A 27,204-nucleotide genomic window follows, 5' to 3' on the forward strand; every position below is an offset into this window, starting at 1 on the left:
CAACCTTAGTGGCTGCTAATGGGTTTTTGCCCCCTGTGGCCGCTGGGGTTATTACAACCTTAGTGGCTGCTAATGGGTTGCCCCCGGTGGCCGCTGGGGTTACTACATGTGTAAATTAGCCAGCAGGTGTTAACCCTCCCCTCCTTCCTATATAAGGGTGTCAGGTGCTCTGGATCACTGTTGGTGATACTGGTCATTTCCTAACCAACCTTGGAGGAGAGAGGAGATATTGGGAGCAGTGCTTTGCAGCTCATCCAGAGCTTTGGTGTTTCAGCTGTTCAGTTGGAAGCTGTATCCAGGTGCCGTACTCTGTTGCCTCAGGAGCATTGGCAGCAGAGAAAGCTAAGTTTTTCTTTTTCCCTGTTCGTTATTTTCCCTAATGTAATATTAGTACAGCGGTGGGACCAGTGTCCGCACTAGCTAGTTCCCTAGTAAGGGATAGGTGCAGGGCTAGTGAGGGATTCAGGTATCCTGGTCGGTGACAGGTGAAGAGCCTGTATAGGGAACGTGAGGAGTGTTCAGGGGCACAGCCTCAGGAGAGTGCAGGAGGTATCCACGTCCCCGTTCCCTATTGTAGGGCCCACTGTTGTGACTGTGTCCCCGGTGTTCCCTTGTTTGTCTTGTCGTTCTAGTTGCCGACCTGCTGGTCGCGTAACACAGGACAAGTCACTACGTGACACAGACCAGTAGGACGCAGGCTCCACGTTCTTGATGAGCCTTCATCATATTAATGTGGAAGGCCTTGTGCCTACCCCGAACGTGGTCAAGAGTGACCAAGTAGGTGACTGGGTTGAACTGTTGGTGTGTGACGCACAGGCCCTCCTAGGCTGCCTGAAGCTCATCATTTGGTACGGGGACCAGCACCCACCCCTTCTTACCCACCTAGTAGGTCCATTCCCGGGCGTTCTGGTCGTACCAGTGCTTCTGGTTATCCTGGGCCTGCGCCATGTTGTCATGTACCAACTGCGTCAAGGTCTGCATCTTGTCACAGAAGCGCATGACATACTCCATGATGGACACTTCTGAAGTGCTTGACTCTTCTTCCCAGGATTCCCTTACCAACCCAAGGGGTCCCCGGACTCGCCTGCCGTACAGGAGCTCAAAGGGGGAAAACCCCTTTGAGGCCTGCGGAACCTCTCAGTAAGCGAATAACAGGTGTGGGAGGTACCACTCCCAGTCGTGTCTTTGGGTCTCAACCAACATTTTTAGCATCTGTTTGAGGGTTACCATTGGTTTGGGGGTGATACGTGCTCGATACCAGATGCTTCACCTGCATTTTCTTACAGAGAGCCTCCATTAGGACAGACATAAATTGAGTCCCCTGGTCGGTAAGCAACTCCCTGGGAAATCCTACTCGTGAAAAGATGGCCAACAGGGCATCCGCCACCTTATCCGCCCTGGTTGAGAACAGAGCCACTGCTTCTGGGTACCGGGTAGCACAGTCTACCACTGTAAGGATGTACTGCTTTCCAGAGCTGCTGGGTATGGCCAGTGGTCCCACAATGTCCACAGCGATCCTCTGGAAAGGCTCCTCTATCACTGGCAAAGAGATCAGGGGAGGCTTGGGACCAGGCCTTGACTTCCCCACTCTTTGACAGGTGATACAGGAGCGGCAGTAGTTTGTTACATCTGTCCTCATCTTGGGCCAATAGAAGTGTTGAGACAGCCGGGCCTTAGTTTTGCTGATCCCCAAGTGTCCAGCGAGTGGAAACTCATGGGCAATCTGCAACAACTCACCCCTAAATTGGTACGGGATGACCAGCTGTCTTTCCCTCAACCACTCCTTTTCTGTCTCCCAGTACAGCCTCCCTCGTTCCCAGAACACCCTCTCCTTATTAGACTCAGAGGTGGGCTCCTGGGTGAGGTGTCTCAAGGTCTCCAGGCTCGCGTCTGAGTGCAGAGCAGCCTGGAGATCCTGGCCGGAAGCAGCCAGAAGTGACGTCAAGGTCCCTTCCTCAATGGAACCCTCTGGGACCTGCTCTGGATCCGTCTCTGGTTCAGTCATCCCTCCCTGACTAAAGATTTTGCAAAGGTGGTGGGTCCTCTGAATGAACTGCTGAGGGGGACCGCCGTAGTGCCGAAGACCCAGTGCATCCCCTGGGACCAGAGGCGAGATGAGGCATTCCAGGCTATAAAGAATGCCCTTACTTCAGCCCCGATTTTGGCCTACGCATATTTCGATCATTGTGTCGTTGTACACAGACGGTAGCCTTCATGGACTCGGTGCAGTACTTTCCCAAATACAGGATGGACATTAGAGAGTCATTGGGTATGCCAGTAGGTCTCAAGTGACGGTGGAAACTCTAGTGGGGGATCTCAATGAACAACTCGAAGAGGAAGAAACCCCAGACTTCTGTAAGTTCAAATCGTGTAAAGTATAGCGTGGCACTACTACAAGGTGCACAAGTAGGTTACCCAGACCCAAGTGAATAAAGTGCCAAGTTACTTTATTATTCTGTAAGTTCAAGACCCCAGTGGTTGCGGTCCAGTCGAGTAGGGAGGCCTGCGCACTACCCCAATCTCTGAGGAGAACCAATGAAGAGTGGGGAAATGTTCAAGATGAAGACGGAGGGCTGAGACAGATGAAATGCTGGGTAGCGCAGAAGTGGAAGCCAGGCAAACAAGAGAGAGATAGCCTGGACGCCGAGATGAAGAGTGTCTTACACCAGTGGGATAGGCTGGAGGTGCGAGAATCTGTGCTATATCGCAAGAGGCAACAGCCAAAAGATACTGAAGTAAGGTGGCAGGTGATCATCCCAGGAGGAATGGCCCAAGAAGTGGCTAAAGATGCCCTCGAATTTGGAGCCCACTTTGGGTCCACAAAGACCTACCAGTGGTTACAGCGGCACGTGTACTTCCCCCGGTTTGAGTCCGTGGTAGAAGAGGTTTGCCGGCAATGTTGGGTATGCGACCTCATTAAGAGTACTGAACAAAGGGCACCCATCCAGACCATACATACTAAGGAACCGCTAGAAGTCCTGATGATCGACTTTCTCCTCATGGGACACTCAGCCCATGGGCCACAGTACTGTTTGGTGATGACCGACCATTTCTCCAAGTTCGAAGTAGTCACCCCGACTAGAGATCAGACTGCCGAGTCGGCGGCGCTGGCCATCTGTCAAGACTTCATCCGAGTGTATGGGTGCTCAGAGCGCATCCACTCTGACCAAGGTGCATGTTTCCAAGGCAAGGTGATGGAAGAACTGTACCATTTGTATGGCATTGAGTGGTCCCGGACCACCCTTTACCTTCCTCAAGGCAACAGAGCATGTGAACGCTTCAACCTGACCTTACTTCAAATGCTGAGGACATTGGAAGAGGACAAGAAGGCATGTTGGCCAGATTTCCTGCCAGAGTTGGTCTGGACCTACAACAATCGGGTCCATTCCACCTCGGGTTACACCCCCTATCTGCTGCTGTTTGGAAGAGCTGGATGAGAGATCATTGAATTGAAGTTGGAACAACCAGAGGAGCTGATGGAGCGAAACGTCACTTCATGGGTGAAAGAACATCGGAAACGACTGCAAACAATACGGCGGTTGGTGGGTCAGCAGCTACAGGAGAAAGAACATACGGGCCGTAAACTGATTCAAGAGATACCGCTCCGGCCCGGGGACCGAGTATTAGAGAGAAACGCCCCAAGGGTAAACTAAGCGAGAGATGGGAAGTACAGCCTTACAAAGTCATTGAGCGAGTGTATGCTGACGGTCCAGTCTACAAGGTGCAGGTTGAGAATGGGGCGTCCGCCTCTAGAGTGCTCCACAGGAATATGCTACGACCGTGCCGGTCCGAGGCCCGTCCTGTACCAGTGCCGCTTGAGGGTGATGCTCCACCTCCAGAACCTGTCTTGCCTGCTGGTGAAATCAATAACGAATGGTGGATCGGCCCTGACATCGTGGGGGGCCCTCAGCCGGACAGAGATGGTAATCTTCTGGAGGTCCCAATGCCGCCACGTGATGATGAGTCCAGACAAGAGCCTACTACAACTCCTGCAGCAAGTATTCCTCTGGAGGATAGTCAAGACATCCGGAGATCCCAGAGGTCTACTGCAGGGGTTCCACCAGCCCCGATACATAGAACAGTGTTCTCTGTATGTTTCTCCGCTTGTGTTTTCTCCCCTATAGGTGCTGTTCTGCATTGCAACTGTCTCTATTCCACTGCAACCTTGATGCTGAGCTGGTCGAGGACGACCATATTTAAGTAGGGAGGCATGTAAGGGGGTGGCAGTGCTATGGACAGTAGAGACAAGCTTCCCCTTTAAGAGACAGCACCCCATTGGTTAGAGCAGTGGGACATTCTGCACTTCCCTGCTGTAAAGGCTGTTTGGTTTCATCTGCCAGACTACAGAGGGGAGGGGCTGCTTTTCTTTGTGGAGAAGAGACCTGAGATTTTCAGCAGGAAGCAGGTGTGCCTGCATGAGCTGTAAGGAAAAGAACGTTTAGTCTGCGACTGTGACTTTTTGCAAACTATTCTGGGGATTAAAAGGTGGTTTTCCTGTCTTGCTGTGAGAAGCCACGAAGAAAGAACAAGAAAGGAACCAAGAGGAGGAATCCATTGTTTCTAGGAGCATCATTGAACTTTCACACAAGGAAAACAGAGCTTCCAGGAAGAAGTGCGCGCTATCTTGCAAAGCTTCAGGGACCCCCCAGGAATGGACTGAGATACCAACTACTGTGAGTGTTAACCCCGTGCGCACATGTTTAGGGCTTAGGATAGGCTGCAATAGACAGAGCACGGTAGCCGTGCGGTCAAGGTAGAAGCGGCCAGTCAGGCTAGAGTTAGAGTAGCAGCATACTGTACTTTATTGTATTGTTTTGCCTTTTGCAAAATACACTGATCTGTAATAGTTGGTGCTCCATGCCATTTGTACGGCCCAGCTAGAAAATATCACTTTTCTAAATTGTTTTATGTCATTGCATACCCCTGTTTACAATTTCCTAACACTGCATTCCTTGCCTGTAAATAAATTAACCCTTTGTTGCTTGCACCTCATCTTGTGTACTGTAGTCTCCCTGCATTGTGGTGGTCCCCCGGCCATCGCTTCACCAGTGTCCAACAAAGCATTCATTGGGAAGCCATCAATCACAATGGGCAGGACTGGCCGTCCTCCCTCGTACTTGTCTCGCCAGCTTGGTGGGCCTGGACGTCTTACTCCTGGGGTAGGCCCTCTGCCCCAGGGGTTGCTTGTTTAAATGACAGAATCTTGCGATATGTCCTACCTTGTGACAGTGGCGACAGATGGGTTGTCTGTTTTGATTGTAGCGATCGTTGTCTCTCCCTCTGATTGGTTCGATCCTCTTTCTCTGTAGCCACGGGAAGTCATCTGGACTGGAGGCCAGCTGGATCTTCTCTTTTGGAGACATTTGCATGGACTGCACAGTTTTGGTTAGTGCAGTGACACTTTTGGTCAGCTCCTGGACCTGAAGACGTAACTCAGCAGAGGGGTCATCATCCAGAGTAGGTGCTTCAGCCCCTACAGGGATCTGAGGGAAGGATGCTGCTTCTTGGTGGTATGTAATTGCTGGGCACCTAGGGGGCGCTGGGCGGCTGACATTTGGTTCATGCAGCAGCCGGATAGCCCTGTCTTTGAAGTCTGCAAAGTTCACATTAGAGTTCTGTAGGGCCATGATGCGCAGCTGTGTCCTGTGAGTGCTGGACAGGAGTCCCTCAATGAATTGCTCCTTTAACAATCTGTCTTCATCTTGCACACTGGCTGGATCAACCTGCTTTACAGCTCGCAGCGAATCCTGCAGGTTAAGGGCATAGTCCCGTATACTGTCCTGCACCCTTTGTTTGCACCCAAAGAATCTCATTTTTATTTCTGCTGCAGTGCGGGTGTCAAAGATGTCCTTCAGCCTGGCTAATATTTGCTTAACAGTTCTTTTGTGAGTGTTTGGCCAGGACTTCACTTCCCTCAGAGCAGCACCAGCTAACTGGCCAGTGAGGATGCTAACTTTTTGATCCTCAGACAGGGGGTATACTTTAAACAAACTGCATAGTCTCTCTTTAAAATCACTCAGGGCGTGTGATTCCCCTGAGTATTGTGGTAGCCAGGCCGCTCCTGGGATGTAGGGCATTGATAGCGGCATAATGGGGGCTGCGGCTGCTGTTGCCGCGGTGACTGGCGGTATCACAAGGGATATGGTTGCACCCACCGCTGCTTCTGGCTGGTTTATGGCGTCTGCGGCTGCGTCCGCCGCTGCATCTCTATCTGGGCTAGACATCCTCTTTCCCCCTAGTGAATCTCAGCCAGGCTTTGCGGGTCGTTACCTTGGTGCACGGCTGCTCCACCTGCAGTAGCAACGAGGCTCCTTCCGGCCTCTTATGTCCCCTTCTTCCTTCTGATCACGGAGCGCGGCCCGCAGTTTACTTCGCGTGCTGCTCTCAGGTTCTGCCCACGACGACACGCCTTACTGCACTGCCATGGCTGCCATTTTTACAGTCAAAATCACAGTCAATGAACTTCAATCCTTTGCACATTCCGTGAAGCAATCTTTCAATTCAATAAGGTATTTGGCACAATTCAATACAGTCTCTGGCACACAGGACCAGGTGGTACCGGGTTTCTTAATCCTGCTCGTGACACCAAAATGGAGCGCCTCCAAGGCCGTGGGTTACTCAGTACCGGGCCAGTGTCTTAAAGGGATGTGTCACGGCAGCAGTGTCCCGGTCCGTGGCCCTGAGCGTCCATGAAAAGTGAGGAATAAATTTTATGTGTAGATAAATTTGTGATGCCACCTGTGGTTTCTGATTAAAAAGGGACCAGCGCTGCAGTGCAGATCCTCTGGGACAGATTTTAGGATGCAGCAAAGTTGGAATAGCTCTCCACAGGCAGAGCTGTCATCCCAGGGCAGTTGCAGTAGATGTTAAGGGAGATGATGATGTAGTGTGAGGTAAAGGTTGTAGCAGTGCTGAGTTGGTGAAGCAGGAAGGAGGCACAAAACACAGATGAATGCAGTTTCCAAAGCTTTACTCACAGTTTTGTCCACAGTACAGATGGAAATGGAGATCCAGCAGCCTGAAAGCAGATCAGAGTCCCTTGAATCAAGTGTTGGAGGCTTCCTTTCTGCGCTATTGTCTGAGGTCCCTGCAGCTTGAAGCTATGCTTGGGCCTCTGTTTTCTACAGTCCTTAGTACTTGCCCTTATGGCAGGCAGCTCGAGCCTCATCCTCTGTGGCAGCTCCAGGCTCTCGTTTGCTGCTGTGTCTCAGGGGCTTTTGTGAGGCCAGGAGGCTTGCAGTCTCCTGCTCTCCGGATTTAGCTATTGAGACTGTCGTTCCCAGACATCCATGGACTCCGGTGTCCAGTTTCCAGCGCACCTACCTGGGGTGAGCTTACTTACAGCTCCACTTCCCCCAGGCTTCTCTCAGCTCTTTCTCCTTTCCTCCTTCTATGTTAGTCTGGGGAGCAGCTCTTTCATGCTTCTTGCTGCTTCCCCATCCCAGACTCAACTAACTAACTCCTCCTCCAACCCAGAACATGCTGGAAGCTCCCCTAAAACGGTTCAGAGCTCCCCCTTCTGGTCTGGAGTAGGAAAAGGGTTGTGTGTAGTGGTTACCTGACCAGGGAACTCCTCTCGGCTTCCCGGCATGTCATCACCTTCCCCGAGAGGGAGGCAATGTCACTGTGGCAACCGGACTCCTGGGGGTGCCACAAAATTTCTTCCTGTAAACTTCAGAAGGTTGCTAAGCACAGTCTCCAGGGGTATGCTTCCCTGGCAGTCTCAGTTATGGACTGATCTGCCATTTCTGCTTTGGAATGTTGCATCCTGCAGACGACGCCAAATATAAAGCAGGTGATCGGATGCAACACGCAGACAGGGACAAGGTACCCAACTAAATTGTTTATTTCTCCAGAATGGTGGGAAAATGATGTAACTGTGGCAATGGTGAATGATGTAAAACCTGATATTTACAGCATGAAATACACAATATCAAATATACAATGAATTCTCAGGTTCACTGTAACTGTTATGGTACTCTATCGTTATATAACTTTACAACTGCCTAACAAGGGTAGACTCTGAATCTAGACCCGCTGGCTCAAACTTTGTCTACCTCGGCACACTTCTTGCTCATCCCTCGTGTTGGCGCTAAATCTCCTCTTGTTTTGGCGCGCTGGCCTCTTATACCAGGGAACTGGTTATCAAGGTCACCTGCTCCATTTAAACTTGTCCATCCTGTAACTCTGCTTTACTAGTTAGATCCACAGGGTCCCGATTGAACAGGATATGGAAGTCCTTATACAGAGATGCCGCAGATCGCTCAGAATTCTCATCCTTGACATCATCTTACAGGTAAACCAGAAAGAATGTAATATAATATGATAAATAATATATGTCCTGTCTGAGGAGCAACTTCTTCCACCACACTGCCTACAAAACAGAGACTAATGGGTAACTGAGTCCTGAAAGGAAAATAATAGTTCTGAGTATATAGATAGGATTCCGCCATTACAGGCCGCAGGTGAGGTTATTAATAACAGTTTTACATGTCATTTCCTCTAGTGATCACAATAAAGATCTGATTGTGGACAAATTCAATGACAGGAGAAATATCTACGGTATGTAATTCTATATATGCCACGTTATATGTCAGTTGTCTCTATTAGTGGAGAAGATGAAGAAAAGTTGAGGAGGAGGATGGAAACGTTATATAAGTGGAAATGTATGGATAATGAGAGGATTATATAAACATTATACTGTATATTAAATGAGGAATATACAACATGGCCTCACATATATTTGGTCATGACGCATACTGAATTGTACATAGTGTTTCTATAAGGAGTATGTGTGCTCATAGATATGAGGGGGGCATTTAGTTATCAGAGCAAATATACAACGATGGTCTCATGTGACAGCAATATATATAACCTTTTCTGTTACATAGAGCCAATAATTTCCCCTATAAGTCTGAGCTCAGACGTCTGTGTTTCTTGGGCACGCATTAAACTTGAACATCTACAGAGGTCAAAAGAGGAGGGGGACCTGGCAATCCCAAACCCGTGGGTTTATTATGTGTCATCCCAATGTCAGCATATGGTGGGATGGGGGGAGCCAACTCAATCTACGTCGGCCGGGAAGGTCCTAGAGTTTATAGTGGGCAGAGGTCCGCTGCTGGCTAGTCTAGAGGCTGGTAGGTTCCGGGTGAACCCTAAAAGGCTCCCGACGATCGCTATGATGTACAAGATTTGGCAAAGAGTTAGACAATGGAGGGGCATTACGGAGTTCACGCGCTTTTCGTCGGTTTGGTTTGATCCGAGACTGGGGGAGTTAATACGTCTGAGGGGATTTGCTCAATGGAGAAAGGTCGGGATATGGTTTGTGTCACAACTGTTGGTTGACGGCATGCTTAAGACTTTTGACGAGATCAGGAGGGAGTTCCCTCTGAGTCAATCCCTCTTCTTTCAATATCTGCAGCTGTGGCATGCAGTCGATCGACAGCTTAAAACATCAAGAATAGTGGTGCAATCAGATGTGATGATGAATCTTATAGGGTCACTGAGGGGCACTAAGGGTTTCATCTCCCTCGTATATAGGGGGTTTTTGGATTCATTCCTAGTAAGGCACCCGGCTAAGTCCAGAGAAAAATGGGAAGAGGATGTGGGACCAATCTCGGACTCTCAGTGGGAGAGCGTATTACAATTCATCCCCAAGGTCTCTATGAGCGAAGCCAGGAGAGTCTCACAACTCTACCTAACACATAGGGTATACAGGACCCCGGTCTGGATGAAGAGGGCAGGCCTGAGGGGGGATTCTTTCTGCCCGCGTTGCTCTGAGGATGGGGCAGATCTCCTACGTATGATGTGGTCCTGCCCTGCCCTACAGAACTTTTGGGTACAAACACTTAATTTGACTCAGGAGGTAATGGGAGTGGATCTTATAAGGAACCCGCTGACGTGTGTATTGGGATGCATGGAGGATATTGCAGTTGATGAGTGGGGGAAGACGTCTGTGTTTCTTGGTCAGTATATGGACCACAAGGCCAAAGCCCGACACGGGTCCCCTCACCCAAACTTAGGAGCAACATATATACTTATAAGGCTTTTGAGTTTAGATCTGGGGGCCCCAGGCCGGTCCAGATATCATAGTCCACAGACAGATCATGAATAGTGATGAGCAAGTATACTCGTTGCTTGGGTTTCCCCGAGCATGCTCAAGTGGCCTTCGAGTATTTTAGCGTGCTCGGAGATTTAGTTTCTGTCGATGCAGCTGCATGATTTACAGCTGCTAGACAGCCTGAATACATGTGAGGAATGCCTGTTTGTTAGGGAATCTCCACATGTATTCAGGCTGGCCAGCAGCCATAAATCATACAGCTGAGGCGACAGAAACTAAATCTCCGAGCACGCCAAAATACTCGCAGATCACCCGAGCAACAAGTATACTCGCTCATCACTAATCATGAATTAAACCAGCCGACTCTGTGACACCATTACACATCACTCCGCCATATGCATTGTTTCTAATGATTAATATTATGTCAATAGTATCCTCACTTTAAATTCCCACAGAAGATCTAATGGTGGATGAATTTACTGTCAGGAGAAACATTGATATATTTATTATATGATGTTATATTTCTAATAGAGAAGAAAGTGAAGAACAGCAAGAAAAGGGAGGAAATAAGGAGAAAGAGACAACGAGCAAGGAAGCAATTGAATAAGTGGAAAGACCCCCAACTTAATGACTTTCGTGTGTACTGGAGTCCGTGAGATATTCCTGACCTCCCAGTATGGTCCGAGGATATTACATCTAACCAGATAGAGGGGATGAAATCATCGATCGTTTCTACAGGACAGGAGAAGCGATCAATGATTGTTTCTCCTGTCTCCTTCTCCTTTGCTGATCATAGAGAATGATATGGGACGTGGCAGCTGTGTGCTGCTATGTTCAGTGTGCTGCTCTTCTAAAGAGAGACTGTTACCCTGAAAATGCAAACTCAGCTGGTTAAAAATATTATTTAGAGGACTAGATGTAAATGTAGTGAGTGACCAGCTTCCAAAAGGAACCAGAAATCAGAGAGTGTCCGCAAGAACAAAGAGTGAGTGAGCGCTCCACCTTGTGAGCGCTCGGCCATGTGAGCGTGACCATGGGCTCCTCCAGTATCAGTGCTCATGCACATGAACATGGATCTGAATTTAAGAAGTGCTCTCTGTGAGAATGCGAGAGAATACAAGCGCTGTCAATCAAGCTCAAGGATCTCACTGGTAAGTGCAGCGAGCCATGGGTGCGCCAAAGCACCTTGATTTAACATAGTAACATAGTTACTAAGGTTGAAGGAAGACTTTAAGTCCATCTAGTTCAACCCATATCCTATCCTAACTTGCCCTAACATGTTGATCCAGAGGAAGGCAAAAAAAACCCATGAGGCAAACAGTAAGCTTCACATTGGGGGAAAAAGTTCCTTCCCGACTCCACATACGGCAATCAGACTAGCTCCTTGGATCAACGCAATATTAAGGAAACTAGCGTATATACCCTGTAATATTATACTTTTCAAGAAAGGCATCCAGTCCCTTCTTAAATTTTAGTAGGGAAACACTCATTACAACATCATATGGCAGAGAGTTCCATAGTCTCCTTAGTTCCATAGTTTTATTGTCTGTACATGTCCCCGCTTAATTGTAAAGTGCTGCGGAATATGTTGGCGCTATATAAATAAAAATTATTATTATTAGTCTCACTGCTCTTACAGTAAAGAATCCGCGTCTGTGATTATGCTTAAACCTTCTTTCCTCCAGACGTAGAGGATGCCCCCTTGTCCCCGTCACAGGTCTAAGAGGAAAAAGATCATTAGAAAGGTCTTTGTACTGTCCCCGCATATATTTATACATTGTAATAAGATCACCCCTAAGCCTTCGATTTTCCAAACTAAATAACCCCAAGTGTAATAACCTGTCTTGCTATTGCAGACCCCCCAGTTCCCTAATAACCTTGGTCGTTCTTCTCTGCACCCGCTCCAGTTCAGCTATGTCTTTCTTATACACCGGAGACCAGAACTGTACACAGTATTCTAAGCGTGGTCGCACTAGTGACTTATATAGAGGTAAAATTATGTTCTCCTCATGAGCATCTATGCCTCTTTTAATGCATCCCATTATTTTATTTGCCTTTGCAGCAGCTGTCTGACACTGACCACTAAATGTGAGTTTGTCGTCCACCCATACACCCAGGTCTTTTTCAGTGACAGTTTTGCCCAGTGTTTTACAATTAAGCACACAATTATACATCTTGTTCGTTCTACCCAAGTGCATGACCTTACATTTATCCCCATTAAAGCTCATTTGCCATTTATCAGCCCAAGCTTCTAGTTTACATAAATCCTCCTGTAATATAAAATTGTCCTCCTTTGTATTGATTACCTTGCAGAGTTTAGTGTCATCTGCAAATATTTGCATTTGGTTTAAATATGAATTTTTCTGTAACTACATCAGTGAAATGTATATTTCCTGGTATGATTTTTACTTTATATTTAGTGACTAGTTCCTCTGTATAAATGTTTAAGAAGCTTAATTTTCATTTTGGAGCTGACAGACTCCTTTTAAAAAATAAGAAGGAAAAATTAAGTGTGAATGTACCCAAAAGCTGTGGCAGTGAGGAAACATCAGACATACAGCAGAGACCTCACATACGTACATAGGGCATCATGATATCATGGACAAGCTACAATTATTGGGGTCTAATTCTACAATATCTTGTTTTCTTCTTTCTGAACTAGAAGACCAAAAGGCTGGTTCAGGAGATGGATGAGGAACATGTAAGTAACATAAGGACATAACATATTTCGGCCTCAGTATTCTTCTTCTGATGATGATCTTTGTTATATATTATTATCAGAGATGTGCAAACGTGCTCGGTGAAACTCGGATATCACTTGAGTATCTGGATGATCGGATGTGCTTGGCACTCAGCGTGCATTAGTCGGTGCTTGATTTTGAAACGCGAATCCGCGCCCTGCATGTTTGGTGCCTGTAACATAGCCAATAAGCATGCAGGGATTGCCTATGAGTTACTGTAGTGCCATAGCCATCTTAGTTGTGGCATTACTGTGATTGGCTGGCCATATGACATCATCAGGGGCTATAAAAGGAAAGGCGCCACCACGCTCAGCACACTGATGCCTATGCATAGCTCAGGGACAGCTGTTATTGGAGGGAGAGAGTGTTTGTCCAGGGCTGTGTGTGCACTCTTGAACATGTAACAAGGACGACCGGGGTGGGGTGGGGGGGTAGTTATGGCCAAGTTACTTAAAGGCACAGTCCACAGACAGAATCCACTGAGCAAACAGTCAGTGAGCGCCCCCAGCCCCTTGTACATAAAATAGACAGGACTGACACAGATCCTTCCCATGGGTTACCTATTCTTTCCAGCCACTGTAGTCCGGCTATCAAAATCCAGGGTCACCGCTGTGATCCAATAGGAATAACTTTATCTCACACATTGCAAACACAGCATAATACCACAAAAGCACATTTCAGGACTAACAAGGCATAACATATAAAATGTGCAAACAGGGCCGCATTGGCTCCGCGTGGGGGAGGGGCAAACGAGGTTCTCTGCCACGTCCTTACAAACGCATCAGAGAGCTCTAGCAGTGATACTGGTGCTGATTCTGAACATTCATACTAACAGCCCTTGTAAGTGCTAAATCTGTGCTTTGCTGTTTGTATCAGATACATTCTGCATTTAGCCTACAGAGTGACCGTTGCATGAGCAAGGAGAGTGACAAAATAAAGTCTCTCAGCAAGGCTTAGGGCTTTTTTTTGGTGAAAAAAATTGACTATAGTATTACGTGCTCTCTGGTACATTTCAGTGGTATATAACACTCAAAAGAACATTGAAAAAATGTTTCTGAATTCAATTACTCACAGTATTAGGTGCTTTGTGGTAAATTTGTGTGATATATAACACTCCGAAATAGCTTGGAAACATTTTTCTGGATTCAATTACTCATTCATAGAGTATGACGTGTTTTTTGTATTAACAATAAAAATTGTTGCTTCTTTTTTGATAGTTAGTGCAATCTTGCTCCCCTCTCAAATATCATTTTTTTTTATGGACATCACCCTCGCTGGACTTCTGCTTCACCTTCATACTACTTGCCGCACTGCATGATCCGCACGGTGGGACTGGAGAGGAGGTGAGCTGATCTTTGTGACTTCTTTTTTATATTTAGTGCGATCTTGCTCCCCTCTTATATATCAATATATCAATTGTTTTTTTATGGATATCACCATCGCTGGACTTCTGCTTCACCTTCATACTACTTGCCGTACTGCATGATGCGCGCGGTGGGACTGGAGAGGAGGTGAGCTGATCTTTGTTGCCTTCTTTTTTATATTTAGTGCGATCTTGCTCCCCTCTCAAATAACATTTGTTTTTTATGGATATCACCCTCGCTGGACTTCTGCTTCACCTTCATACTACTTGCTGTGCTGCATGATGCGCGCGGTGGGACTGGAGAGGAGGTGAGCTGATCTTTGTTCCTTCTTTTTTGATATTTAGCGCAATGTTGCTCCCCTCTCAAGTGTCATTTTTTTATGGATATCACCCTCGCTGGACTTCTGCTTCACCTTCATACAACTTGCAGCACTGCATGATCCGCGCGGTGCGACTGGAGAGGAGGTGAGCTGTTCTTTGTTGCTTCTTTTTTGATATTTACTTCGACCTTTCTTCCCTCTCAAATATCATTTGTTTTTTTATGGATTTCACCCTCGCTGGACTTCTGCTTCACCTTCATACTACTTGCAGTACTGCATGATGCGTGCGGTGGGACTGGAGAGGAGGTGAGCTGTTTTTTGTTGCTTCTTTTTTATATTTAGTGCGATCTTGCTCCCCTCTCAAATAACATTTGTTTTTTATGGATATCACCCTCGCTGGACTTCTGCTTCACCTTCATACTACTTGCAGCACTTCATGATCCGTGCGTTGGGACTGGAGAGGAGGTGAGCTGATCTATGTTGCCTCTTTTTTGATATTTAGTGCGATTTTGCTCCTCTGAAATATTTTTTTTTATGGATATCACCCTCGCTGGACTTCTGCTTCACCTTCATGCTACTTGCCGTACTGCATGATGCGCACGGTGGGACTGGAGAGGAGGTGAGCTGATGTTTGTTGCTTCTTTTTTGATATTTAGTGTGATCTTGCTCCCCTCTCAAATATCATTTGTTTTTTATGGCTATCACCCTCGCTGGACTTCTGCTTCACCTTCATACTACTTGCAGCACTGCATGATCCGTGCAGAGGAACTGGACAGAAGGTGAGCTGATCTTTGTTGCTTCTTTTTTTATATTTAGTGCGATCTTGCTCCCCTCTCAAATATTTCTTTTTTTAAGGATGACACGATCGCTGGACTTCTGCTTCACCTTCATTTCTATTTGCAGCACAACATGATCCGCATGGTGGGACTGGAGAGGAGGTGAGGTGATCTTTGTTGCTTCTTTTTTTATATCTACTTCGATCTTGTTCCCCTCTCAAATATTTCTTTTTTTAAGGATGACACGATCGCTGGACTTCTGCTTCACCTTCATTTCTATTTGCAGCACTGCATGATCCGCGTGGAGGGACTGGAGAGGAGGTGAGGTGATCTTTGTTGCTTCTTTTTTTATATCTACTTCGATCTTGTTCCTCCCTTAAATATAATTTGTTTTTTTTTGGATATCACCCTCGCTGGACTTCTGCTTCACCTTCATACTACTTGCAGTACTGCATGATCCGCGCGGAGGGACTGGAGAGGAGGTGAGCTGATCTTTGTTGCTTCTTTTTTGATATTTAGCGCAATGTTCCTCCCCTCTGAAGTATCATTTTTTTTATGGATATCACCCTCGCTGGACTTCTGCTTCTCCTTCATACTTCTTACAGCACTGCATGATCCGTGCAGTGGGACTGGAGAGGAGGTGAGCTGATCTTTGTTGCTTCTTTCTTGATATTTAATGCGATCTTGCTCCCCTCTCAAATATCAATTGTTTTTTTTATGGATATCACCCTCGCCGGACTTCTGCTTCACTTTCATACTACTTGCAGCACTGCATGATCCATGTGGTGAGACTGGAGAGGAGGTGAGCTGATCTTTGTTGCTTCTTTTTTATATTAATGCGATCTTGTTCCCCTCTCAAATATCATTTCTTTTTTTAAGGCTGACACGATCGCTGGACTTCTGCTTCACCTTCATTTCTATTTGTAACACTGCATGATCCACGTGGTGGGACTGGAGAGGAGGTGAGGTGATCTTTGTTGCTTCTTTTTTGATATCTACTTCGATCTTGTTCCTCCCTTAAATATAATTTTTTTTTTTTGGATATCACCCTCGCTGGACTTCTGCTTCACCTTCAAAATATATGCAGCACTGCTTGATCCGAGATGTGGAACTGGAGAGGAGGTGAGCTGATCTTTGTTGCTTCTTTTTTGATATTTAGTGTGATCTTGCTCCCCTCTCAAATATAATTTTTTTTTTTATGGATATCACCCTCGCTCGACTTCTGCTTCGCCTTCATACTATTTGCAGCAATGCATTATCCGAGAGGTGGGATTGGAGAGGAGGTGAGCTGATCTTTGTTGCTTCTTTCTTGATATTTAGTGCGATCTTGCTCCCCTCTCAAATATCATTTGTTTTTTTATGGATTTCACCCTCGCTGGACTTCTGCTTCACCTTCAAAATATATGCAGCACTGCTTGATCCGAGAGGTGGAACTGGAGAGGAGGTGAGCTGATCTTTGTTGCTTCTTTTTTGATATTTAGTGTGATCTTGCTCCCCTCTCAAATATAATTTTTTTTTTATGGATATCACCCTCGCTGGACTTCTGCTTCGCCTTCATACTATTTGCAGCAATGCATGATCCGCGCGGTGGGACTGGAGAAGAGGTGAGCTGATCTTTGTTGCTTCTATTTTGATATTTAGTGCGATCTTGCTCCCCTCTCAAATATCATTTGTTTTTTTAAGGCTATCACCCTTGTTTGACTTCTGCTTCACCTTCATACTAGTTGCAGCACTGCATGATCTGCGCAGTGGGATTAGAGAGGAGGTGAGCTGATCTTTGTTGCTTCATTCTTGATATTTAGTGCGATCTTGCTCCCATTTCAAATATCATTTGTTTTTTCATGGATGTCACCCTCGCTGGACTTCTGCTTCACCTTCATACTACTTGCAGCACTGCATGATCCACGTGGTGGGACTGGAGAGGAGGTGAGCTGATCTTTGTTGCTTCTTTTTTGACATTTATTGCGATCTTGCTCCTCTAAAATATTTGTTTTTTTATGGATATCACCCTTGCTGGACTTCTCCTTCACCTTCATTAGATATAAGATAAAACTTTTTGACAGAGTGATCAATGAGTGGAACAAACTGCCACGAGAATTGGTGAGTTCTCCTTCAATGGAAGTCTTCAAACAGAGGCTGGACAGACATCTGACTGGGATGATTTAGCGAATCCTGCTTTCAGCAGGGGGTTGGACCAGATGGCCCAGTAGGTCCCTTCCAACTCTACGATTCTATGATTCTATGATTCATATTACTTGCACCACGGCATGATCCGTGCAGTGGGACTGGAGAGGAGGTGAGCTGATCTGTGTTGCTTTATTTATATTAATGCAATCTTGCTCCCCTCTCAAATATCATTTGTTTTTTTATGGATATCACCCTCGCAGGACTTCTCCTTCACCTTCATACTACTTGCAGCACTGCATGATTCGTGTGGTGGTACTGGAGAGGAGGTGAGCTGATCTTTGTTGCTTCTTTCTTGATATTCAGTGCGATCTTGCTCCCCTCTAAAATATCATTTGTTTTTTTTATGGATATCACCCTTGCTGGACTTCTCCTTCTCCTTCATACTACTTGCACCACGGCATGATTCATGCAGTGGGAGTGGAGATGAGGTGAGATGATCTGTGTTGCTTCTTTTTTGATATTAATGCGATCTTGCTCCCCTCTCTAATATCATTTCTTTTTTTATGGATAACACCCTCGCTGGACTTCTGCTTCACCTTCATACTATTTGCAGCACTGCATGAACCGCGCGGTGGGACAGGAGAGGAGGTGAGCTGATCTTTGTTGCTTCTTTTTTGATATTTACTTTGATCTTTCTACCCTCTCATATATCATTTGTTTTTTTTATGGATATCACCCTCGCTGGACTTGTGCTTCACCTTCATACTACCTGCAACATTGATTGATCCGCGCGGTGGGACGGGAGAGGAGGTGAGCTGATCTTTGCTGCTTTTTTGATATTTAGTGCGATCTTGCACCCCTCTCAAATATCATTTGTTTTTTTATGGATATCACCCTCGCTGGACTTCTGCTTCACCTTCATACTACTTGCAGTACTGCATGATGCATGCGGTGGGACTGGAGAGGAGGTGAGCTGTTTTTTGTTGCTTCTTTTTTATAATTAGTGCGATCTTGCTCCCCTGTCAAATAACATTTGTTTTTTATGGATATCACCCTCGCTGGACTTCTGCTTCACCTTCATACTACTTGCAGCTCTTCATGATCCGTGCGGTGGGATTGGAGAGGAGGTGAGCTGATCTTTGTTGCTTCTTTTTTGATATTTAGTGCGATCTTGCTCACCTCTCAAATAACATTTGTTTTTTATGGATATCACCCTTGCTGGACTTCTCCTTCGCCTTCATACTACTTGCACCACGGCATGATCCGTGCAGTGGGACTGGAGAGGAGGTGAGCTGATCTGTGTTGCTTCTTTTTTGATATTAATGCAATCTTGCTCCCCTCTTTAATATCATTTCTTTTTTATGGATAACACCTTCGCTGGACTTCTGCTTCACTTTCATACTATTTGCAGCACTGCATGATCCGCGCGGTGGGACAGGAGAGGAGGTGAGCTGATCTTTGTTGCTTCTTTTTTGATATTTACTTTGATCTTTCTTCCCTCTCATATATCATTTGTTTTTTTATGGATGTCACCCTCGCTGGACTTGTGCTTCACCTTCATATAACCTGCAACATTGATTGATCCGCGCGGTGGGACTGAAGAGGAGGTGAGCTGATCTTTGCTGCTTCTTTTTTTGACATTTAGTGCGATCTTGCACCCCTCTCAAATATCATTTGTTTTTTTATGGATATCACCCTCACTGGACTTCTGCTTCGCCTTCATACTATTTGCAGCAATGCATTATCCGAGAGGTGGGATTGGAGAGGAGGTGAGCTGATCTTTGTTGCTTCTTTCTTGATATTTAGTGCGATCTTGCTCCCCTCTCAAATATCATTTGTTTTTTTAATGGATTTCACCCTCGCTGGACTTCTGCTTCACCTTCAAAATATATGCAGCACTGCTTGATCCGAGAGGTGGAACTGGAGAGGAGGTGAGCTGATCTTTGTTGCTTCTTTTTTGATATTTAGTGTGATCTTGCTCCCCTCTCAAATATAATTTTTTTTTATGGATATCACCCTCGCTGGACTTCTGCTTCACCTTCATACTACTTGCAGCACTGCATGATCCACGTGGTGGGACTGGAGAGGAGGTGAGCTGATCTTTGTTGCTTCTTTTTTGACATTTAGTGCGATCTTGCTCCTCTAAAATATTTGTTTTTTTATGGATATCACCCTTGCTGGACTTCTCCTTCACCTTCATTAGATATAAGATAAAACTTTTTGACAGAGTGATCAATGAGTGGAACAAACTGCCACGAGAAGTGGTGAGTTCTCCTTCAATGGAAGTCTTCAAACAGAGGCTGGACAGACATCTGACTGGGATGATTTAGCGAATCCTGCTTTCAGCAGGGGGTTGGACCAGATGGCCCAGGAGGTCCCTTCCAACTCTACGATTCTATGATTCTATGATTCATATTACTTGCACCACGGCATGATCCGTGCAGTGGGACTGGAGAGGAGGTGAGCTGATCTGTGTTGCTTTATTTATATTAATGCAATCTTGCTCCCCTCTCAAATATCATTTGCTTTTTTATGGATATCACCCTCGCTGGACTTCTGCTTCACCTTCATACTACTTGCAGCACTGCATGATTTGTGCGGTGGTACTGGAGAGGAGGTGAGCTGATCTTTGTTGCTTCTTTCTTGATATTCAGTGCGATCTTGCTCCCCTCTAAAATATCATTTTTTTACTCTGTCGCCTTATTGGGGGACACAGAACCGTGGGTGTTATGCTGCTGTCCACTAGGAGGCGACACTATGCAAAATCTGAAAAAGATTAACTTTGGCTCCTCCTCTGCAGTATACACCCCTGGACGGCGTCAGCCTTCTCCAGTTTTTGCTTAGTGTCGCAAGGAGGCACACCTTTTTTTCCTTTCGTCGGAACAGATGAAGAAAAGTGGGTCTCCAGCGAGACTCCCGGCATGGCTCCTTCCTTGGCCCCCTTTTTAGGGGTGCCCAGTTGAAGTAGAGATGGCGGTCCCCCATGTCGCTCCTTCCCCAGTCCCTCGGGTACTGGTCCGAAGTTGAGACCCCCCCCTCCTTCCCCAACCCCCTTCAGGGTCTGGGTTGAGGTTGAGGCAAGGATGAAGACCCCCTGACGGTGACAGACGCACCCTCCCTAATCCCCCGCAGGAGGCATTAGGTTGAGACGCTGCAGGTAGGGTCGGAGTACAGACAGCATTCTGCACCAGGGACCCCAGCCCAGCTGTGGGATCCTGCTGGGGCCGGGGGAGGGTGCAGGCAGACGTGGCACAGCAGAGACAGGGCTTTCTGCGCCCCTGCCTCTGCAGCAGCAGTGGCTCCATGGCGCTCCAGGGACCCCCCCCACAGGAACCGCTAGCACTGCTGCCCCCACCGCTAGCCAGTCGCCCATTCTGGGGGGGTCCGGTGCAAATCCGACCCCCTCCCGGACTACCGCGCCGCTCTGGAGCCCTCCTGGGCATCAGGCCTCTAATTTAGACCGCGGCTTCGGCCTAGCCGAAGCCGCCGCCTTTTCCCCGCCCCCGGCCCGCCCCTGGCACGCCCCCCCGGATGACGAAAATGACACTGCAGTGTCATAGAAGGGGCGGATCGAGGCAGGAAGGGCGCGCTTTTACATGGCCCAGCGCGCCCTTTTCCAGCTCTCCGCCCCCTTCCCTCTCCACCTCAGAATCCGGTGGCCATCTTGCTGCACCTGGAGGAAGGCAGCACAGAGTCTCCGGGGGGCACAGGACATGGGGCTTATCAGCGCTGGACCTAAGGGGAGCACCGGTGGGGTAAGATCACAGCTGGGTCCTTGGTACTCAGCTGTGAATTTCTATAACCTATAGCGCTCTCCTACTCCTTTTTCCTCTGCGTAGATACCCCTGTAGGGTCTCTATTAATCAGCCTAGGTACTATGTCGGGCTCAAAGAAAAGAACCAGGCAAGACTGCTTTTATGCAGTCTGCACTCTCCCCAGCGGCAGCACGTATCCACACTGCCGGGACTGTACCCAAAAAAAAAAAAGGAGCAGAACCCCAAGAAGTCCCTACCAACGCTTCTGCGACCGCTACTGCGCTGGAATGGGCAACTCAGATGTCGCAGTCTATGACACAGTCTATAGATAACCTGACCTCCACATTACTGCAGGCTCTGCAGGGTCATGTCTCGGCTATGAACGTTACCCAGCAAAGGGACGTCCGGTCTCATGATCAGGGCGCTTCCGACAGTTCGAGGCGTAAGCGGACCCACAGGTCGCGTTCAGCTGTGTCCTCACATAGCAATAGGTCTTCCCCCTCCAGGGAAAGACACAGTGGCCTCAGGTCACCGAGGCCGTCCCCTGATAGAGAAGGACAATGCGGATCTCCACAATGATCCCAGACTACGGGAAACCTCCGCTCTAGTTCGCCCGCTAGGGAGCTCCTTAGCGATGCGCAGGACTCAGAGGGCATATGTGACTCCAATTCAGATAACGAAACAGAGAACGCTTTGCTCCCTAGTCCCCCTAGCAATACTGCGATAGTTGAGGATATCGTCTCTTCCATCCTTCGGGTGCTGGACATTTCAGATCCAACCCCGGAAGCACCAGAACACAACATTTCCTTTGAAAGTGTTCAGAAACCATCGAAGGTCTTCCCTAATCACCCGGAATTCCAAAAAATCCTTTCTAAGCATTTTTCGCAGCCTGAGAAAAAATTCGCCAATCGCAAGTATTTGGAAGCAAAATACCCCTTTCCACAGAAAGACACCAAGGATTGGACAGATCCGCCTGAAGTGGCCCCTCCAGTCTCTGGGCTGGCAGCACAAACGCTTCTCTCGCTGCCGGACAGATCAACCCTCAAGGACACAGCAGACAGACAAGTCGAACGCATGGCTCGTTCAATCTTTGAAGCGGCAGGTGCCTCTTTGGCTCCCGCATTTGCTTTAGTCTGGGCAGCCAAGGCCATCATGGCTTGGGCTGCTCTATTGCAAAAGGGCCTTCAAGCTTCAAATCCTCAGATGGCGGACCAGGCGGTGCAAATTGCAGTGGTGGCAGATTACATGGTCCTTGCAGCGTTGGACTCTGCAAGAGGAATAGCGGGAATAGCATCAAACGCCATTACAATCCGGCGTATTCTCTGGCTAAGAGAATGGAAAGCGGATGCGGCCTCAAAAAAGTCCCTAACAAATCTCCCGTACTTCAGTGACCGTCTTTTCGGTGAAAAGCTGGATACAATGATATCCAATGCTACCGGGGGCAAAAGTACTTCCCTCCCTCAACTAAGACCAAAACGCACGTTTAAAAGGCGTAATCAATCTCGTTTCCGATCCTTTCGGAATTCTTCGGGCTGGTCCGTCTCACGCCCAGCACAAAACCGTAATCGTTCCCCCCGCAGGGACAACACACGGCGGCACAGAGGCCGGACAGGAACTGGCAATCAAAGGCAAGCCAGGCAAAACCTAAAGGAGGAAAACCTCAGACTTTTCCCTCGTCCTGACTCATGCCCTCTCGAAGACACCCCACTTGTTGGCGGACGACTGCTACTCTTTCAGCAGGTCTGGCTGCCTATTACAGAAGACAAGTGGGTCAAGGAAATAGTGTCTTCAGGATACAAAATCGAGTTTACTACCAGCCCACCGCACAGGTTTTTTTCCATCTGTCCCTCCAAAATCCCCGCTCAAAGCTCAGGCCTTCCGTCAAGCGGTTTCTTCCCTCCTGCGAGCAGGAGTCATAGTGCCAGTCCCAGCAGAAGAGCGCTTCCGAGGGTTCTACTCCAACCTGTTCGTGGTGCCCAAGAAGGGAGGCAGCGTCCGACCCATACTAGACCTCAAGCAACTCAACAAGTACGTTCGAGTTCGTCACTTCCGCATGGAATCCCTCCGGTCAATCGTTGCGTCTATGGAAAAAGGAGAATATCTTGCCTCCATAGACATACAGGACGCATACCTGCATATACCAATTGCTCCCTCCCATCAGAGGTTTCTCAGATTCGCAATCAATCAAGACCATTATCAGTTTGTGGCCCTCCCGTTCGGTCTGGCCACGGCCCCCAGAACATTTACAAAGGTCATGGCAGCTACCATGGATGTTCTGCACTCCAGAGGCATAGTAGTCGTTCCATACCTGGACGACCTTCTCATCAAGGCCTCCACCCTCAAGGACGGCGAGGTCAACGTCTCGATCACGATCGACACTCTGACGCGCCTGGGATGGTTAGTCAATTTACAGAAGTCCTCGACTACCCCGAGTCAGTCTCTGACCTTCCTGGGGATGCTATTCGACACCTCCAAGGGTCTGGTGATCCTCCCCAGGAACAAGGCACTGGCTCTCCGTCTGGGAGTTCACACACTCCTCCGCAAGTCCCCCAGATCTCTCCGGTATACCATGAGAGTACTTGGCAGGATGGCAGCAGCAATGGAGGCGGTACCATTTGCCCAGTTTCACCTCAGACCCCTTCAACTGGCCATCCTCAAGTCCTGGGACAGGAATCCGTTCTCCCTCGACAGGGAGTTCCGGTTATCAGCAAACACCAGGAGGTCCCTGCACGGGTGGCTCAAGCCAACCTCGCTTGCAAGGGGAAAATCCTTTCCGGTTAATGGAAGGTTTTGACCACCGACGCAAGCCTTATGGGTTGGGGCGCGGTGCACCTACATCACAGAGCGCAAGGCAGGTGGTCACCAAGGGAATCGACCATGCCCATCAACATCCTGGAAATTCGGGCCATCTTCCTGGCGTTGCAAGCCTTCCATCACTTGCTGGCAGACTTTCATATCAGAGTACAGTCGGACAATGCCACGGCAGTGGCATACGTGAACCATCAAGGCGGCACCCGCAGCATCCAGGCGATGACCGAAGTAAAGCGTATCCTACAGTGGGCGGAGGATGCAAGGTCGGTACTCTCCGCGGTCCACATTCCGGGCGTGGACAACTGGGAAGCCGACTATCTCAGCCGACAAGGAATGGACTCGGGGGAATGGTCTCTCCATCCCGAAGTCTTCGGTCAGATCTGTCATCGTTGGGGGACCCCGGACGTGGATCTGATGGCATCCCATCTCAATGCCAAGGTTCCCAATTTCATGGCCAGGACGCGCGATTCGCGATCGCTCGGAGCAGATGCCCTGGTTCAGGACTGGACCCAGTTCCAGCTTCTGTACATTTTTCCACCCCTCCCCCTGATCTCCAGAGTCCTGAGGAAGATCAAACAAGAGGGTGTTCCCACCATTCTGATCGCTCCAGACTGGCCCAGGCGTACATGGTACGCCGACGTCGTGCAACTCACAGCAGACGCTCCCTGGCGTCTCCCCACACGTCCCGACCTCCTGTCACAAGGCCCGTTCTTCCACCAGAACTCAGGGGCTCTCAATTTGACGGAGTGGCCATTGAGACCTGGGTTTTGACCCAAGCAGGTTTTTCACCGGACGTTGTTAAAACCATGATCAGGGCTCGAAAGCCAACTTCAGCCAGGATTTACTATCGTACCTGGAAGGTTTTTCTTCACATGGTGCGACTCTCGTGGGCAGATTCCACTTCCCTATTCTCTTCCAAAGGCCCTCGGGTTCCTTCAGTCAGGCCTGGACGCCGGGCTATCCCTGGGCTCGCTGAAGAGCCAGGTCTCAGCGCTTTCAGTGCTCTTTCAGAGGCGTATTGCTAACAAGCCGCAAGTGTAGACTTTTCTCCAAGGGGTTTCCCGATTGGTTCCCCCCTACAAACGTCCGTTGGAGACGTGGGACCTCAACCTAGTCTTGACAGCACTACAGTCACCTCCTTTTGAACCCCTTAGGGTGGTCTCACTCCGCTTTCTATCGCAGAAAGTGGTTTTCCTGGTGGCAATCACCTCGCTACGCAGGGTGTCTGAACTTTCAGCTCTTTCCTGCAGACAACCCTTCCTGGTTTTTCATCAGGACAAGGTGGTTCTCCGTACAGTACCATCCTTCCTTCCGAAGGTCGGGTCCAGCTTCCACCTCAATGAGGAAATATCACTACCGTCTCTTTGCCCGGCTCCCGTTCATAGGGTAGAGAAGGCTCTGCATACGCTTGACCTTGTCAGGGCATTGCGTGTTTACGTGTCTAGGACTGCTCCTTTCCGGAAGTCTGATTCACTTTTCCTTCTTCCAGAAGGCGTTCGCAAGGGCCTACCGGCTTCCAAAGCCACCCTTGCTAGGTGGATCAAGTCCACCATTCAAGAGGCTTACCGCCTCAACAATTCTCCTCTTCCGGCCGGTATCACGGCACACTCTACGCGGGCGGTAGGGGCCTCTTGGGCCATTCGGCATCAATCCTCAGCACATCAAGTGTGTAAGGCAGCCACTTGGACTAACCTGCACACATTTACAAAACACTACAGAGTGCATACCCAGTCCTCAGCGGATGCGAGCCTGGGTAGACGGGTCCTGCAGGTGGCAGTACTCCAAGTCTAGGGGACTGTCGGCACAATATTCGTCCACTGCTTCCCACCCAGGGACTGCTTTAGGACGTCCCACGGTTCTGTGTCCCCCAATAAGGCGACAGAGTAAAGGAGATTTTTGTGTACTCACCGTAAAATCTCTTTCTCTTAGCCTTTAATTGGGGGACACAGCTCCCACCCTGTAGCCCTTGCGGGCCGTTGTTACGGTTGGGTTCTCATATTGTTGTTTGAGCCTGTTTATAGTAGCCTTTTTTTTTACAGGCATGGTTATGTTTCTGGTATATTCCTCCTAATGCTTTTGCACAAAACTGGAGAAGGCTGACGCCGTCCAGGGGTGTATACTGCAGAGGAGGAGCCAAAGTTAATCTTTTTCAGATTATGCATAGTGTCGCCTCCTAGTGGACAGCAGCATAACACCCACGGTTCTGTGTCCCCCAATTAAAGGCTAAGAGAAAGAGATTTTACGGTGAGTACACAAAAATCTCCTTTTTTTTATGGATATCACCCTTGCTGGACTTCTCCTTCTCCTTCATACTACTTGCACCACGGCATGATTCATGCAGTGGGAGTGGAGATGAGGTGAGATGATCTGTGTTGCTTCTTTTTTGATATTAATGCGATCTTGCTCCCCTCTCTAATATCATTTCTTTTTTTATGGATAACACCCTCGCTGGACTTCTGCTTCACCTTCATACTATTTGCAGCACTGCATGAACCGCGCGGTGGGACAGGAGAGGAGGTGAGCTGATCTTTGTTGCTTCTTTTTTGATATTTACTTTGATCTTTCTACCCTCTCATATATCATTTGTTTTTTTTATGGATATCACCCTCGCTGGACTTGTGCTTCACCTTCATACTACCTGCAACATTGATTGATCCGCGCGGTGGGACGGGAGAGGAGGTGAGCTGATCTTTGCTGCTTTTTTGATATTTAGTGCGATCTTGCACCCCTCTAAAATATCATTTGTTTTTTTTATGGATATCACCCTTGCTGGACTTCTCCTTCTCCTTCATACTACTTGCACCACGGCATGATTCATGCAGTGGGAGTGGAGATGAGGTGAGCTGTTTTTTGTTGCTTCTTTTTTATATTTAGTGCGATCTTGCTCACCTCTCAAATAACATTTGTTTTTTATGGATATCACCCTTGCTTGACTTCTCCTTCGCCTTCATACTACTTGCACCACGGCATGATCCGTGCAGTGGGACTGGAGAGGAGGTGAGCTGATCTGTGTTGCTTCTTTTTTGATATTTAGTGCGATCTTGCTCACCTCTCAAATAACATTTGTTTTTTATGGATATCACCCTTGCTGGACTTGTCCTTCGCCTTCATACTACTTGCACCACGGCATGATCCGTGCAGTGGGACTGGAGAGGAGGTGAGCTGATCTATGTTGCTTCTTTTTTTATATTAATGCAATCTTGCTCCCCTCTTTAATATCATTTCTTTTTTATGGATAACACCTTCGCTGG

The sequence above is a fragment of the Dendrobates tinctorius genome, unplaced genomic scaffold (genome assembly GCF_039654945.1).
Source record: "Dendrobates tinctorius isolate UK_male_01 unplaced genomic scaffold, ASM3965494v1 ptg000049l, whole genome shotgun sequence".
Taxonomy (NCBI): Eukaryota; Metazoa; Chordata; class Amphibia; order Anura; family Dendrobatidae; genus Dendrobates; species Dendrobates tinctorius.